Raw genomic sequence first — 17,627 nt, forward strand, 5'->3', positions numbered from 1 at the left:
GAAGTGTGCCTACTTGGCTAAAGTGTGCACTACTTTGTTAAACTGTGTACTTTGCTAAAGTGGCTGAAATATGCATTGCTTTGCTGAATGTATAACAAAAACGGGGGGGGGGGGGGGGGTAAGTGTCAAGTTTTAAAAGTTTAAGGATTTGAATGTATATTGAGGGTTTAATTATGTGTTAATTGTTTTTAGGTGTTTTTATGTGTAACTAAGTGTTATATGGCCAATACTAGTGTTACAACATTAAAACAATGTTACTAGTCCATATTTGGTGTTTTGGTAGTGTTCAGATAATTCTTCGGTGCTTGTTTCGTTGTCGGTTCGCTAAAAGGTTAAGTTATGTAATTTATTAGGTATGATATGTTTTTGTGTTTTAATGATATCCCTGATACTTTTTAAGTTGTTTTTGATGTTTAACAACATTTCTGGACTTGTATAATTTGTTGGATTCTAAATCCTGCGAAAAATTGTCATTTATGGTCCAAAACGGACACTTTTAAGTTCGTTAATTTTTTTCCGGAAAGTGTTAACTATTATACGTGTTTTCCCACTTGGGATTTGTTATATTTTTGATGTTGTACCTACGTCTAAGTCCTAAATCTACCAATTAGCTGAGTACTGAGGCTGTGTTGACACAACATATCTAACCAGTGAGTTTGCTAATTGTTTTGACGCAACGCTTAAATTGTTTCACAATGCGATGAATGAAATGTATGATATGCATGATTAAGATGTATAACATGCAAACATGTAATGTTGACATTCAAAACACATAATTGCACGAAATAAATAACTATCTAATGGTACAGAAGTTACCGGATTTGTGTCGTTTGTCACACTCCACCTGCCAAACTCTTCCCTCCTTATCATGTAGCCCACTGCAGGAACGTGTTGAGGCTGTGATTGAATCACACCATCAATCTAATTCAACAATAAGGTGTCGTTAACCTCAATCTGGAGGATTTTGTTGAAGGGACGGACAACGACCCCACTGCCCTCCACCAATCGGCCCATGCTCAAGCAAGTTATAGTTTTGTGGAGGCGTTGGGTTCATGGTTAAATGAATGTTTGAGGAGAACAAATCTAGTGAAGGGTTATATGTGGCGATTTAGTTGATTGGTGATGTATGTTGCTAATAATGTGTAGGTATCAAATACCAATTTCTTTTGCTGGTTTGGTATCAAGTTTGGCACTTTAGGATCTGTTTGCATACTGCAAGAAGCATTTACTGAAACAATTTTAATGTTTGGTTATTGAATGACTCCATCAATATCTAATGAAATATTTATGATGGTGGTGACATGGTAAACGGTGGTGGCGGAGTGAACAACTGGTGAGTTGCAGGTTTCTGGCGATGGTGGTCGGAATCGTGGCCGGAGAAGGGTTGTTGGTTTGGCGGAAATCAGGTCAAGTAGAAGGGTGGGGTCGCACTTATTTTATGTGTTCTTTTAATGTTTATCTACTTAGTTATTTATTGTTTTTTTAGATAAAGGGGTATTTTTGTCATTTTACATTAACTTAACAGGAAAAACTAGCCTCCATCTAATCGGGGGACTATCCGAGTAACAACTAAGCAAACCACAGGGAGCATAGAGGTAATTTTAATAAGGTGGGGACTAAAGATGAAAAAATGGTAAGCCACAGGGACTATCCAAGCAATTAAATCTTTTCATTAGATGAATATGAATTTGGAGCAAGTATATCTTATATTGTTTTACTTTGAATATTTAGACTAAAGGGTATGGAGAGCCCATCCCCATGAGGATGGGCCGTCACCTAGGCGCCACATCACCATCCCATGAAGGAAGGATGAGCCTCCTTGCATTTTGAGGGGGGTGGAGGATGGGCCTACCCCATCTAATTATTTTATAATTTTCTAACTTTTTTTTGTTAACTTAATAAAAACTTCATAAAAATTAAATAAAATTAAAACATAAAACAACATAATTAAATTCATTTCATAAAAAATTACATTTCCTAAAAATTAAAATTACTAATCCTAGAAACGGAAAACATAAAAGCGAAAAAAATAACGATACGATTAAAAAAGTAAACAACCTACGACGTCTATTTTTCTTAACCTCCTCTTTCATCCTCCGGTAAACCTCGCGTTCATCATCCGGAATCGAGTCAAGATCCAACCTCATAATCCTAAAATCCTCCGCTCGAGCATAGTTGGCCGACAAGGTTTTCTTGTTACTATATTTTTCTGTAACACCCCAAAAATGTTTAATATTGCAATAAGTAAAAATAAACAAAGAATTTAACATAGTTATGAGATATGGCGAAACGGCACTTAGTTTATGGAAAAGCCCAAATCAAACACTCTTTTAAAGTGGGAGGGTTTAATGTGTAAATAATGAATTAAAAGGTTTTAATAGTAAACAAAATAAAAAAAAAATATATACCCACATTTGGGGTTCTGGGTTCGACGATCAGAGCAGGGGAAGAACAAGCAAACCCTAGCTTGCTAAATCCCATCAATTCACTTGAAATCTCAAGGAGAACCTAATGCATGAGCCCATATTTTCGAGTATCTAACCCTAATTAGTGAAGTGGTAAGTTTTACTTTCTGAAATTATGATTTGTAGGATGAGGGTTACAACCCAATCTCGAATTTTTATGTCTAAATGTGAGAAATCTGAGTTAGGGTTACCTTCTAGGACAAGAATCATGTTGATTTTTGGTTATTTGAAAGATTTTGGTAAAAACCCACTTGTAGTAGTAATACTATGAAGATGATGATGCTAAATGTGTTAAATTGAGTATGGTTATGATATATGAAATTAGGTGTTGTAGATTATTCTTATAAGAATCTGATTTAGGATGAAGGTTATGTGAAAAATTGTTGAATTTCATGATTTTGATATGAACTAGTAAGATTATGCATAATATACTTGTACACTATGCCTTGTAGATGGTACGCACGCAATGTGTTCGATGAAATGCCTAAGTGAGTTTGGTTATAGTTTTTACATGAATGCTTGTTAAGTCGATGTAACTTCTTTATGATAATGGCGTAAGTGATTAGTAGACACCATAATGAACTATAAGGAATGTGAAAGTAATGTTTTTGAAAGCTAAAGTATGGGATTATGACATATAGGCACGAAGAAGGAAGAAGGCGCAAGTCACTTGAAGCCATAAGTATCTCAAGATCGCGGTAAGTTCTTTTGAACTTTATTTACTCTACTAGTAGATTTACGATAATATTGAATGATATTATTTGATAATACAATTCGTGCAATTTCTTTACGGATAAAGATTGGTTAGATGTAAGGAATTATATTGAAGAGGACTTAGAAGTTATGTTGTAACGAATGCGAAAGAGGAAATCCCTAGTGAATTTGGGTATGCTAACGAAAGTGGTGATAAGCTATGCATTTTGATCGATTGAAATTCAATCGTGTCAAGTAAAGATGAACGCCATCCGTTCTAACGGATAGCTTTGAATGCTATAATAAAGATGAAAGTTATAACCCGTTTTACGGGTAGAAGAAAGAGTAATGTTGAAAGCAAATAAACCCAATTAAACGGGTTGAATGTGAATGCTTAACTCTCGATGAGAGTGTTTATGCTAAACCCAATTAAACGGGTTGAATGTGAATGCTTAACTCTCGATGAGAGTGTTTATGCTAAACCCAATTAAACGGGTTGAATGTGTATGCTTAACTCTCGATGAGAGTGTTTATGCTAAACCCAATTAAACGGGTCGAATGTGTATGCTTAACTCTCGATGAGGGTGTTTATGCCTAACCCAACTATTGGGGTAGTCGAATGCGTAAAAGTAAGAATGTTTTTGTATGGATAAAGCTAAAACGAAAGGTCATGATTTATTATGGTGATAACTAATCTTTTAAAATTTTGATTGTTAATGTAGGTAAAACTCCACTTTAGGCGATTTGGAGATATGGAGCGAGCACGTGTCCATGATTTATTTTACCAAGCGCTTCCGCTAGTTTATGTTCGTCTTTATGGTCTATGACTTAATATTTTGTCCAACTTTGTTAATAGTCGTATATTTTGTAAAACTTGTTGCCTTTGTTTTGGGTAGTCTAATGTCATAAAGGGGCATAGATTTTTGTTAGTTTGTTATGTTAAAAACAGGGGGCACGTTCGTTTTACGAACGGGTCATGCCAAATTTTTGTAAAAATTTTATTATGTATCAAAGTTGGTAATTTGATGTCTATAAATTACTTTTGTAAGTTGTTTTGTAAGGACGAAAACTGTGGGCGTAACAAGTTGGTATCAGAGCCAAGGTTTGAGGGATTCGGGCAAGAGTCTTAGCGCTCGAACTCAAACCATGGCTCATGCAAATGTGCTCGCTCCGAGATCGCCAATGAGGTAGAATTTTAAACATTCGCTTGATATGAGTATGTATAGTGCGTTACGGTTTAAGATTTAAGATTACTTATGTTAAGAAATGTTAAGATGGGTAAAATGAGAAGTCCCTGGACCCGGGTAGCTGAAAACGGACCCGGGAAATGGTCAAAACTGTCAAAATAAGGTTCAGCAGCGTTTCAGCAAAAGAGGGGCCGTCGCCGACGGGCTGTAATGCCGTCGCCGACGCCCCATGTTTGTCGACGGCCTATCTTCCTGTCTACGGACATTGTGGGTGACGCCCCATTATTGAAGCCCGTCGCCGACGGGGTGTGAAGCCGTCGCCGACGGCTAGCGGAAATCAAATCCGCGGAGGATTTTTGTTTTGTTTTGGTTCTCGTATTTTGAGTTTCCAAAGTGTTTTAAGGCTTATTAAATGTTCGTGTAGGGTCTATATAAGGCCTAATAAGATATATGTAACCACGATTAGTGGTTACGATGGAAAGAAAATTTTAAGGGTCGAAAGTAATGTGTCGAATGACACAAATGAATGCTAAAAAGAAAAATGAATGAAAAATGAGTAAAGTTTTAAATGTGAGGATGCGAATGAAGTAAATACGGACTAATAAACTATGATGTATTGAAAGCTTGTGAACTATAATTTAGGTTACCATACTTCTCAGGAATGCCCGTTTTATGCTCCTGGCAAGTTAATAGAAGATAAAATAAGTTATGTAAGGTTATGTAGACCGTTGGCGATAAAGTAAAAAAATTTATGAAAATTCGGATGAATGTATGCTTGATCAGAATTATGCATTAGAGGCGTGTACCTTGTACCGAATGGTGTGATGCTTATGTGTAATTAATAATTTGTCATATTATGATTAAGGGGGCGAACATGTGCTAAACGCGAATCATATGAGCTTAATAGTAAAAGATACGTTGGAATTATGATATATAGTTAACTTGAATGGTAATTACCATTTGTAGAATCATGAGGCATTAGTATGCGAAAATACGTGAAGGTGAATGTACATATGTGTATTGTTTGGGGGATTACGTAAATTATATGTATGAAATACGTAGAATATTAGTATTACGGTCTATCATGTTTTACATGTTCAAAAGTTTGAAGTATGTAAGCAAGACAGTTGACTATCTAAAAGTCAACAGTATAGGAATATTATGAAATGTTCATTAGACACAAAAGCTAAAGTAAAGAGTTGATATGTTATGTATTAAGCGATTCACGTGTTATGCTTGACGATAGTTTAGTTGTATGGATTGGAAGTGAGATGACTAATAATAAATGCCTTGTTTTTACGAAATTTGACTAACGAAAGTCAATTAACTTATGAATAGAAAGAAAATGAATAGTTGTATGTATGCTCACATAAGCTAACAGTGTTATGAATGTAATAATATATTAATATGTAAGGAATGGAAGTCTTGTCAGTTGATTCAAGTATGGATGGCAAACGGAGTAAGAGGAAGCAATGAGGCAAGCATGAACATGAACGCTAAAGGTAAGTGATTTCGCAATCGCTTCGAATTCATCTACATGAAGGTGTATACGTGTTTGAGTATTCGAAATCAAAGCGGAATGTATAAATAAATGAGAAAGGTTATGGTACGTTTTGTTGAGATTGTTGGCATAATGTTAAACCGATAAGACCTCATTATAAGGGTAAATCGGTCATAAATTTTAGTTGAGAAATTCTAAGGCGGAAATGAGAACTTGGTAATGTTGATGAAAGGTATGGGAAGAATATTAGTTGGGATGTCAGTTAAAGACATTTTTGTAAAGATGTTCGAATTGAGAGTAAGTGCAACATGTACTGAAATACTTATATACAAAAAGTATTGGGTGGTGGTTGACCTTATAAGGTTATATTGTAAGAAGACAGTAAATAATAATTACTTACAAACTTTGGAAATATTACGTAAGAAATGCAACGTGTAATGTAGGATACTCATTAGTAAGGGGCATGCTAGAGAACGTAGGAGAATTAACACCAAATACGGTGAACGAACAAATGGAAATGATATATTAAGAAATGGTCATGAATTGACCGAAGCTCGAGAAAAACACGAGAATCATCTCACTTACGTCCAGTCAAGCTAGCAAAAAGGGGTCTAACGATTCTTATAGGATTGGATCAATATAGGCAAGAAGGATAAAAATGAAAAGTAATAAATTAAAAGTTAGAACCTGTATGTGAAGACGAATTAAACAAGTGAGAATAAAAACTAAGTACCAAGCTCAAATAAGTTATACGGGTCAAATGGCGATCGCCATTTGAACCCGGTGTTTAATGTTCGGTTTGTCAAAGTTTATTACTTATAGGTGAGCATAATGTATGGGCATCCTTTGTCACGGCTTGGAAAGCATTAACCGTCGCAAAAGTACAAATAACGAGTCAAGAGTTTTGACCCGCGCCAAGTACGTATAAAAAGATTATATTTTTAATAGGAGCTTAGGGCTCGACTAGAGAATGATGTGTCAGAACAGGATAACTGATACCCATATGTAAGAATGCATTTACAATAAGACTTTCGAAGAGTCAAACGAAATAAATGAAGTCCTTGCAATTATGCAAGTATATGGTACGAACGTGTACCTCGATGCAACCACAATAGGTGAAGGGGTGTTAGTCTGACCTTGAAAGGTCAAGCTGCGAAAGTTGGAGAAATAACCAATAAAAAGAAGGGATTGTACGTAAGAAATGGAATGTATGATATGTTTAGCATGTACGCAAGAAAATTTTGAAAGATAAAATAGGCGAACAAACACCCTGTAGGACACCATACGAAAGGTTATGTGCTAATTATTTAATTATAGATATATATGATAGAATTATTAGGGAAATAATAGTATGAAGCTAGTAGAAGGATGCCTACGAGTGAAAACATATTTCATGAATAAATGGGACCAATTTTTGGTGCGGAAGGTACATATAAAGAAGCGGATCGATCCGGCACACGGATAACCGACTTATGCATTGAAGGTGAGGTTAGTAGAATGTTTAATTCTTGAGTAATGATTAAGAATCCGTAGATTAAATTGTAAGTATGAACAAAATAAATGGTAGAATAAGTATGGTATACAATGATCGACCTGTAATGGTCAGCGTGAGAAGGTATGAATGACACTAAGAGGGATATCTAAAGGCCTTAAATGAAAGTTTGAGCTGAATTGGTTAAACGCTCGTAGGGTGCTCATACACAACATACCTAGTCGTTATCATAAGTAGTTTATGTAAGGAGCTAATAATAAAGGGTGCGAATGATTAAATTTGAGGCTAAACTCAAAACTTGTAATTAGTTCAAGTGACGATAGTAACCGTAGAATGATGCTTTATACTCGTATTAAGTATGAAAAAGTAATTAGGAAGTGGCTAGCTTTGTATTAGTACCACTAAGTCATAAAATGTTTATAGTATACGTACAATGATATGATAAGCCCTCATATGAATAAGAAAGTAATTAGAATAACGTTAGTAATGGGATAATGGGGTTTGCCCATGATTACAATAATGAATTATATCGTGCATGATTCGTGAGTGGAATGAAATAAATCGATTTATTTGTATTAGTAAATGTAGGAATATGTTACGCTTATTTAGGAAGACAGAAACAAGCCGCAAGCATAAGCTTGTACGACATATAGTATGTATTTGGAATAAATTTCAATGAACGAACCGCTAGTGATGATGTATGTTAGGAACTAGTATTATAAAGTGAAAACGACACTAATAAGAGCTCCGGATCAGATTCTGACTTATATGAGATTATGAAAGTAAATTGTTTGAGTTAAGAACGGAGGGACAATGCGTACAAATACGTTTATGCATAAATGAACACTTGCCAAGATTCAAAATGCGTCCATATTATATTAAGCAGTGAGAGCAAATAGATGGAAAAGTAAGAATAGAAGTGGTCTTGTTGGAATGAGAAAGGTTTCGGGGGCGAAACCTCTTTTAAGGGGGGGTAGATTTGTAACACCCCAAAAATGTTTAATATTGCAATAAGTAAAAATAAACAAAGAATTTAACATAGTTATGAGATATGGCGAAACGGCACTTAGTTTATGGAAAAGCCCAAATTAAACACTCTTTTAAAGTGGGAGGGTTTAATGTGTAAATAATGAATTAAAAGGTTTTAATAGTAAACAAAAAAAAAAAATATATACCCACATTTGGGGTTCTGGGTTCGACGATCAGAGCAGGGGAAGAACAAGCAAACCCTAGCTTGCTAAATCCCATCAATTCACTTGAAATCTCAAGGAGAACCTAATGCATGAGCCCATATTTTCGAGTATCTAACCCTAATTAGTGAAGTGGTAAGTTTTACTTTCTGAAATTATGATTTGTAGGATGAGGGTTACAACCCAATCTCGAATTTTTATGTCTAAATGTGAGAAATCTGAGTTAGGGTTACCTTCTAGGACAAGAATCATGTTGATTTTTGGTTATTTGAAAGATTTTGGTAAAAACCCACTTGTAGTAGTAATACTATGAAGATGATGATGCTAAATGTGTTAAATTGAGTATGGTTATGATATATGAAATTAGGTGTTGTAGATTATTCTTATAAGAATCTGATTTAGGATGAAGGTTATGTGAAAAATTGTTGAATTTCATGATTTTGATATGAACTAGTAAGATTATGCATAATATACTTGTACACTATGCCTTGTAGATGGTACGCACGCAATGTGTTCGATGAAATGCCTAAGTGAGTTTGGTTATAGTTTTTACATGAATGCTTGTTAAGTCGATGTAACTTCTTTATGATAATGGCGTAAGTGATTAGTAGACACCATAATGAACTATAAGGAATGTGAAAGTAATGTTTTTGAAAGCTAAAGTATGGGATTATGACATATAGGCACGAAGAAGGAAGAAGGCGCAAGTCACTTGAAGCCATAAGTATCTCAAGATCGCGGTAAGTTCTTTTGAACTTTATTTACTCTACTAGTAGATTTACGATAATATTGAATGATATTATTTGATAATACAATTCGTGCAATTTCTTTACGGATAAAGATTGGTTAGATGTAAGGAATTATATTGAAGAGGACTTAGAAGTTATGTTGTAACGAATGCGAAAGAGGAAATCCCTAGTGAATTTGGGTATGCTAACGAAAGTGGTGATAAGCTATGCATTTTGATCGATTGAAATTCAATCGTGTCAAGTAAAGATGAACGCCATCCGTTCTAACGGATAGCTTTGAATGCTATAATAAAGATGAAAGTTATAACCCGTTTTACGGGTAGAAGAAAGAGTAATGTTGAAAGCAAATAAACCCAATTAAACGGGTTGAATGTGAATGCTTAACTCTCGATGAGAGTGTTTATGCTAAACCCAATTAAACGGGTTGAATGTGAATGCTTAACTCTCGATGAGAGTGTTTATGCTAAACCCAATTAAACGGGTTGAATGTGTATGCTTAACTCTCGATGAGAGTGTTTATGCTAAACCCAATTAAACGGGTCGAATGTGTATGCTTAACTCTCGATGAGGGTGTTTATGCCTAACCCAACTATTGGGGTAGTCGAATGCGTAAAAGTAAGAATGTTTTTGTATGGATAAAGCTAAAACGAAAGGTCATGATTTATTATGGTGATAACTAATCTTTTAAAATTTTGATTGTTAATGTAGGTAAAACTCCACTTTAGGCGATTTGGAGATATGGAGCGAGCACGTGTCCATGATTTATTTTACCAAGCGCTTCCGCTAGTTTATGTTCGTCTTTATGGTCTATGACTTAATATTTTGTCCAACTTTGTTAATAGTCGTATATTTTGTAAAACTTGTTGCCTTTGTTTTGGGTAGTCTAATGTCATAAAGGGGCATAGATTTTTGTTAGTTTGTTATGTTAAAAACAGGGGGCACGTTCGTTTTACGAACGGGTCATGCCAAATTTTTGTAAAAATTTTATTATGTATCAAAGTTGGTAATTTGATGTCTATAAATTACTTTTGTAAGTTGTTTTGTAAGGACGAAAACTGTGGGCGTAACAAGTTGGTATCAGAGCCAAGGTTTGAGGGATTCGGGCAAGAGTCTTAGCGCTCGAACTCAAACCATGGCTCATGCAAATGTGCTCGCTCCGAGATCGCCAATGAGGTAGAATTTTAAACATTCGCTTGATATGAGTATGTATAGTGCGTTACGGTTTAAGATTTAAGATTACTTATGTTAAGAAATGTTAAGATGGGTAAAATGAGAAGTCCCTGGACCCGGGTAGCTGAAAACGGACCCGGGAAATGGTCAAAACTGTCAAAATAAGGTTCAGCAGCGTTTCAGCAAACGAGGGGCCGTCGCCGACGGGCTGTAATGCCGTCGCCGACGCCCCATGTTTGTCGACGGCCTATCTTCCTGTCTACGGACATTGTGGGCGACGCCCCATTATTGAAGCCCGTCGCCGACGGGGTGTGAAGCCGTCGCCGACGGCTAGCGGAAATCAAATCCGCGGAGGATTTTTGTTTTGTTTTGGTTCTCGTATTTTGAGTTTCCAAAGTGTTTTAAGGCTTATTAAATGTTCGTGTAGGGTCTATATAAGGCCTAATAAGATATATGTAACCACGATTAGTGGTTACGATGGAAAGAAAATTTTAAGGGTCGAAAGTAATGTGTCGAATGACACAAATGAATGCTAAAAAGAAAAATGAATGAAAAATGAGTAAAGTTTTAAATGTGAGGATGCGAATGAAGTAAATACGGACTAATAAACTATGATGTATTGAAAGCTTGTGAACTATAATTTAGGTTACCATACTTCTCAGGAATGCCCGTTTTATGCTCCTGGCAAGTTAATAGAAGATAAAATAAGTTATGTAAGGTTATGTAGACCGTTGGCGATAAAGTAAAAAAATTTATGAAAATTCGGATGAATGTATGCTTGATCAGAATTATGCATTAGAGGCGTGTACCTTGTACCGAATGGTGTGATGCTTATGTGTAATTAATAATTTGTCATATTATGATTAAGGGGGCGAACATGTGCTAAACGCGAATCATATGAGCTTAATAGTAAAAGATACGTTGGAATTATGATATATAGTTAACTTGAATGGTAATTACCATTTGTAGAATCATGAGGCATTAGTATGCGAAAATACGTGAAGGTGAATGTACATATGTGTATTGTTTGGGGGATTACGTAAATTATATGTATGAAATACGTAGAATATTAGTATTACGGTCTATCATGTTTTACATGTTCAAAAGTTTGAAGTATGTAAGCAAGACAGTTGACTATCTAAAAGTCAACAGTATAGGAATATTATGAAATGTTCATTAGACACAAAAGCTAAAGTAAAGAGTTGATATGTTATGTATTAAGCGATTCACGTGTTATGCTTGACGATAGTTTAGTTGTATGGATTGGAAGTGAGATGACTAATAATAAATGCCTTGTTTTTACGAAATTTGACTAACGAAAGTCAATTAACTTATGAATAGAAAGAAAATGAATAGTTGTATGTATGCTCACATAAGCTAACAGTGTTATGAATGTAATAATATATTAATATGTAAGGAATGGAAGTCTTGTCAGTTGATTCAAGTATGGATGGCAAACGGAGTAAGAGGAAGCAATGAGGCAAGCATGAACATGAACGCTAAAGGTAAGTGATTTCGCAATCGCTTCGAATTCATCTACATGAAGGTGTATACGTGTTTGAGTATTCGAAATCAAAGCGGAATGTATAAATAAATGAGAAAGGTTATGGTACGTTTTGTTGAGATTGTTGGCATAATGTTAAACCGATAAGACCTCATTATAAGGGTAAATCGGTCATAAATTTTAGTTGAGAAATTCTAAGGCGGAAATGAGAACTTGGTAATGTTGATGAAAGGTATGGGAAGAATATTAGTTGGGATGTCAGTTAAAGACATTTTTGTAAAGATGTTCGAATTGAGAGTAAGTGCAACATGTACTGAAATACTTATATACAAAAAGTATTGGGTGGTGGTTGACCTTATAAGGTTATATTGTAAGAAGACAGTAAATAATAATTACTTACAAACTTTGGAAATATTACGTAAGAAATGCAACGTGTAATGTAGGATACTCATTAGTAAGGGGCATGCTAGAGAACGTAGGAGAATTAACACCAAATACGGTGAACGAACAAATGGAAATGATATATTAAGAAATGGTCATGAATTGACCGAAGCTCGAGAAAAACACGAGAATCATCTCACTTACGTCCAGTCAAGCTAGCAAAAAGGGGTCTAACGATTCTTATAGGATTGGATCAATATAGGCAAGAAGGATAAAAATGAAAAGTAATAAATTAAAAGTTAGAACCTGTATGTGAAGACGAATTAAACAAGTGAGAATAAAAACTAAGTACCAAGCTCAAATAAGTTATACGGGTCAAATGGCGATCGCCATTTGAACCCGGTGTTTAATGTTCGGTTTGTCAAAGTTTATTACTTATAGGTGAGCATAATGTATGGGCATCCTTTGTCACGGCTTGGAAAGCATTAACCGTCGCAAAAGTACAAATAACGAGTCAAGAGTTTTGACCCGCGCCAAGTACGTATAAAAAGATTATATTTTTAATAGGAGCTTAGGGCTCGACTAGAGAATGATGTGTCAGAACAGGATAACTGATACCCATATGTAAGAATGCATTTACAATAAGACTTTCGAAGAGTCAAACGAAATAAATGAAGTCCTTGCAATTATGCAAGTATATGGTACGAACGTGTACCTCGATGCAACCACAATAGGTGAAGGGGTGTTAGTCTGACCTTGAAAGGTCAAGCTGCGAAAGTTGGAGAAATAACCAATAAAAAGAAGGGATTGTACGTAAGAAATGGAATGTATGATATGTTTAGCATGTACGCAAGAAAATTTTGAAAGATAAAATAGGCGAACAAACACCCTGTAGGACACCATACGAAAGGTTATGTGCTAATTATTTAATTATAGATATATATGATAGAATTATTAGGGAAATAATAGTATGAAGCTAGTAGAAGGATGCCCACGAGTGAAAACATATTTCATGAATAAATGGGACCAATTTTTGGTGCGGAAGGTACATATAAAGAAGCGGATCGATCCGGCACACGGATAACCGACTTATGCATTGAAGGTGAGGTTAGTAGAATGTTTAATTCTTGAGTAATGATTAAGAATCCGTAGATTAAATTGTAAGTATGAACAAAATAAATGGTAGAATAAGTATGGTATACAATGATCGACCTGTAATGGTCAGCGTGAGAAGGTATGAATGACACTAAGAGGGATATCTAAAGGCCTTAAATGAAAGTTTGAGCTGAATTGGTTAAACGCTCGTAGGGTGCTCATACACAACATACCTAGTCGTTATCATAAGTAGTTTATGTAAGGAGCTAATAATAAAGGGTGCGAATGATTAAATTTGAGGCTAAACTCAAAACTTGTAATTAGTTCAAGTGACGATAGTAACCGTAGAATGATGCTTTATACTCGTATTAAGTATGAAAAAGTAATTAGGAAGTGGCTAGCTTTGTATTAGTACCACTAAGTCATAAAATGTTTATAGTATACGTACAATGATATGATAAGCCCTCATATGAATAAGAAAGTAATTAGAATAACGTTAGTAATGGGATAATGGGGTTTGCCCATGATTACAATAATGAATTATATCGTGCATGATTCGTGAGTGGAATGAAATAAATCGATTTATTTGTATTAGTAAATGTAGGAATATGTTACGCTTATTTAGGAAGACAGAAACAAGCCGCAAGCATAAGCTTGTACGACATATAGTATGTATTTGGAATAAATTTCAATGAACGAACCGCTAGTGATGATGTATGTTAGGAACTAGTATTATAAAGTGAAAACGACACTAATAAGAGCTCCGGATCAGATTCTGACTTATATGAGATTATGAAAGTAAATTGTTTGAGTTAAGAACGGAGGGACAATGCGTACAAATACGTTTATGCATAAATGAACACTTGCCAAGATTCAAAATGCGTCCATATTATATTAAGCAGTGAGAGCAAATAGATGGAAAAGTAAGAATAGAAGTGGTCTTGTTGGAATGAGAAAGGTTTCGGGGGCGAAACCTCTTTTAAGGGGGGGTAGATTTGTAACACCCCAAAAATGTTTAATATTGCAATAAGTAAAAATAAACAAAGAATTTAACATAGTTATGAGATATGGCGAAACGGCACTTAGTTTATGGAAAAGCCCAAATTAAACACTCTTTTAAAGTGGGAGGGTTTAATGTGTAAATAATGAATTAAAAGGTTTTAATAGTAAACAAAATAAAAAAAAATATATACCCACATTTGGGGTTCTGGGTTCGACGATCAGAGCAGGGGAAGAACAAGCAAACCCTAGCTTGCTAAATCCCATCAATTCACTTGAAATCTCAAGGAGAACCTAATGCATGAGCCCATATTTTCGAGTATCTAACCCTAATTAGTGAAGTGGTAAGTTTTACTTTCTGAAATTATGATTTGTAGGATGAGGGTTACAACCCAATCTCGAATTTTTATGTCTAAATGTGAGAAATCTGAGTTAGGGTTACCTTCTAGGACAAGAATCATGTTGATTTTTGGTTATTTGAAAGATTTTGGTAAAAACCCACTTGTAGTAGTAATACTATGAAGATGATGATGCTAAATGTGTTAAATTGAGTATGGTTATGATATATGAAATTAGGTGTTGTAGATTATTCTTATAAGAATCTGATTTAGGATGAAGGTTATGTGAAAAATTGTTGAATTTCATGATTTTGATATGAACTAGTAAGATTATGCATAATATACTTGTACACTATGCCTTGTAGATGGTACGCACGCAATGTGTTCGATGAAATGCCTAAGTGAGTTTGGTTATAGTTTTTACATGAATGCTTGTTAAGTCGATGTAACTTCTTTATGATAATGGCGTAAGTGATTAGTAGACACCATAATGAACTATAAGGAATGTGAAAGTAATGTTTTTGAAAGCTAAAGTATGGGATTATGACATATAGGCACGAAGAAGGAAGAAGGCGCAAGTCACTTGAAGCCATAAGTATCTCAAGATCGCGGTAAGTTCTTTTGAACTTTATTTACTCTACTAGTAGATTTACGATAATATTGAATGATATTATTTGATAATACAATTCGTGCAATTTCTTTACGGATAAAGATTGGTTAGATGTAAGGAATTATATTGAAGAGGACTTAGAAGTTATGTTGTAACGAATGCGAAAGAGGAAATCCCTAGTGAATTTGGGTATGCTAACGAAAGTGGTGATAAGCTATGCATTTTGATCGATTGAAATTCAATCGTGTCAAGTAAAGATGAACGCCATCCGTTCTAACGGATAGCTTTGAATGCTATAATAAAGATGAAAGTTATAACCCGTTTTACGGGTAGAAGAAAGAGTAATGTTGAAAGCAAATAAACCCAATTAAACGGGTTGAATGTGAATGCTTAACTCTCGATGAGAGTGTTTATGCTAAACCCAATTAAACGGGTTGAATGTGAATGCTTAACTCTCGATGAGAGTGTTTATGCTAAACCCAATTAAACGGGTTGAATGTGTATGCTTAACTCTCGATGAGAGTGTTTATGCTAAACCCAATTAAACGGGTCGAATGTGTATGCTTAACTCTCGATGAGGGTGTTTATGCCTAACCCAACTATTGGGGTAGTCGAATGCGTAAAAGTAAGAATGTTTTTGTATGGATAAAGCTAAAACGAAAGGTCATGATTTATTATGGTGATAACTAATCTTTTAAAATTTTGATTGTTAATGTAGGTAAAACTCCACTTTAGGCGATTTGGAGATATGGAGCGAGCACGTGTCCATGATTTATTTTACCAAGCGCTTCCGCTAGTTTATGTTCGTCTTTATGGTCTATGACTTAATATTTTGTCCAACTTTGTTAATAGTCGTATATTTTGTAAAACTTGTTGCCTTTGTTTTGGGTAGTCTAATGTCATAAAGGGGCATAGATTTTTGTTAGTTTGTTATGTTAAAAACAGGGGGCACGTTCGTTTTACGAACGGGTCATGCCAAATTTTTGTAAAAATTTTATTATGTATCAAAGTTGGTAATTTGATGTCTATAAATTACTTTTGTAAGTTGTTTTGTAAGGACGAAAACTGTGGGCGTAACAAGTTGGTATCAGAGCCAAGGTTTGAGGGATTCGGGCAAGAGTCTTAGCGCTCGAACTCAAACCATGGCTCATGCAAATGTGCTCGCTCCGAGATCGCCAATGAGGTAGAATTTTAAACATTCGCTTGATATGAGTATGTATAGTGCGTTACGGTTTAAGATTTAAGATTACTTATGTTAAGAAATGTTAAGATGGGTAAAATGAGAAGTCCCTGGACCCGGGTAGCTGAAAACGGACCCGGGAAATGGTCAAAACTGTCAAAATAAGGTTCAGCAGCGTTTCAGCAAACGAGGGGCCGTCGCCGACGGGCTGTAATGCCGTCGCCGACGCCCCATGTTTGTCGACGGCCTATCTTCCTGTCTACGGACATTGTGGGCGACGCCCCATTATTGAAGCCCGTCGCCGACGGGGTGTGAAGCCGTCGCCGACGGCTAGCGGAAATCAAATCCGCGGAGGATTTTTGTTTTGTTTTGGTTCTCGTATTTTGAGTTTCCAAAGTGTTTTAAGGCTTATTAAATGTTCGTGTAGGGTCTATATAAGGCCTAATAAGATATATGTAACCACGATTAGTGGTTACGATGGAAAGAAAATTTTAAGGGTCGAAAGTAATGTGTCGAATGACACAAATGAATGCTAAAAAGAAAAATGAATGAAAAATGAGTAAAGTTTTAAATGTGAGGATGCGAATGAAGTAAATACGGACTAATAAACTATGATGTATTGAAAGCTTGTGAACTATAATTTAGGTTACCATACTTCTCAGGAATGCCCGTTTTATGCTCCTGGCAAGTTAATAGAAGATAAAATAAGTTATGTAAGGTTATGTAGACCGTTGGCGATAAAGTAAAAAAATTTATGAAAATTCGGATGAATGTATGCTTGATCAGAATTATGCATTAGAGGCGTGTACCTTGTACCGAATGGTGTGATGCTTATGTGTAATTAATAATTTGTCATATTATGATTAAGGGGGCGAACATGTGCTAAACGCGAATCATATGAGCTTAATAGTAAAAGATACGTTGGAATTATGATATATAGTTAACTTGAATGGTAATTACCATTTGTAGAATCATGAGGCATTAGTATGCGAAAATACGTGAAGGTGAATGTACATATGTGTATTGTTTGGGGGATTACGTAAATTATATGTATGAAATACGTAGAATATTAG

At 35.2% G+C, this 17,627-nt stretch overlaps 3 long non-coding RNA genes across 5 annotated transcripts; all 3 read left to right on the forward strand.

The window, feature by feature from the left end:
* The first annotated feature begins 2,412 nt into the window (after window positions 1–2,412).
* Window positions 2,413–4,190, forward strand: LOC110874068. Its single transcript, XR_002555605.2, has 3 exons — window positions 2,413–2,558; window positions 3,107–3,163; window positions 3,881–4,190. It is a non-coding gene; the product is annotated as an uncharacterized LOC110874068 (long non-coding RNA).
* Window positions 4,191–5,762: 1,572 nt separating this feature from the next.
* LOC110874069 lies at window positions 5,763–10,295 on the forward strand. Of its 2 annotated transcripts, none has more exons than XR_002555606.2 (3): window positions 5,763–5,847; window positions 9,212–9,268; window positions 9,986–10,295. It is a non-coding gene; the product is annotated as an uncharacterized LOC110874069 (long non-coding RNA). The 2 variants fall into 2 exon arrangements; XR_002555607.2 differs by lacking the exon at window positions 5,763–5,847 and adding an exon at window positions 8,518–8,663.
* Window positions 10,296–11,867: 1,572 nt separating this feature from the next.
* Window positions 11,868–16,402, forward strand: LOC110874070. Of its 2 annotated transcripts, none has more exons than XR_002555608.2 (3): window positions 11,868–11,952; window positions 15,319–15,375; window positions 16,093–16,402. It is a non-coding gene; the product is annotated as an uncharacterized LOC110874070 (long non-coding RNA). The 2 variants fall into 2 exon arrangements; XR_002555609.2 differs by lacking the exon at window positions 11,868–11,952 and adding an exon at window positions 14,625–14,770.
* Window positions 16,403–17,627: the final 1,225 nt, after the last annotated feature.

The sequence above is a fragment of the Helianthus annuus genome, chromosome 9 (genome assembly GCF_002127325.2).
Source record: "Helianthus annuus cultivar XRQ/B chromosome 9, HanXRQr2.0-SUNRISE, whole genome shotgun sequence".
NCBI lineage: Eukaryota > Viridiplantae > Streptophyta > Magnoliopsida > Asterales > Asteraceae > Helianthus > Helianthus annuus.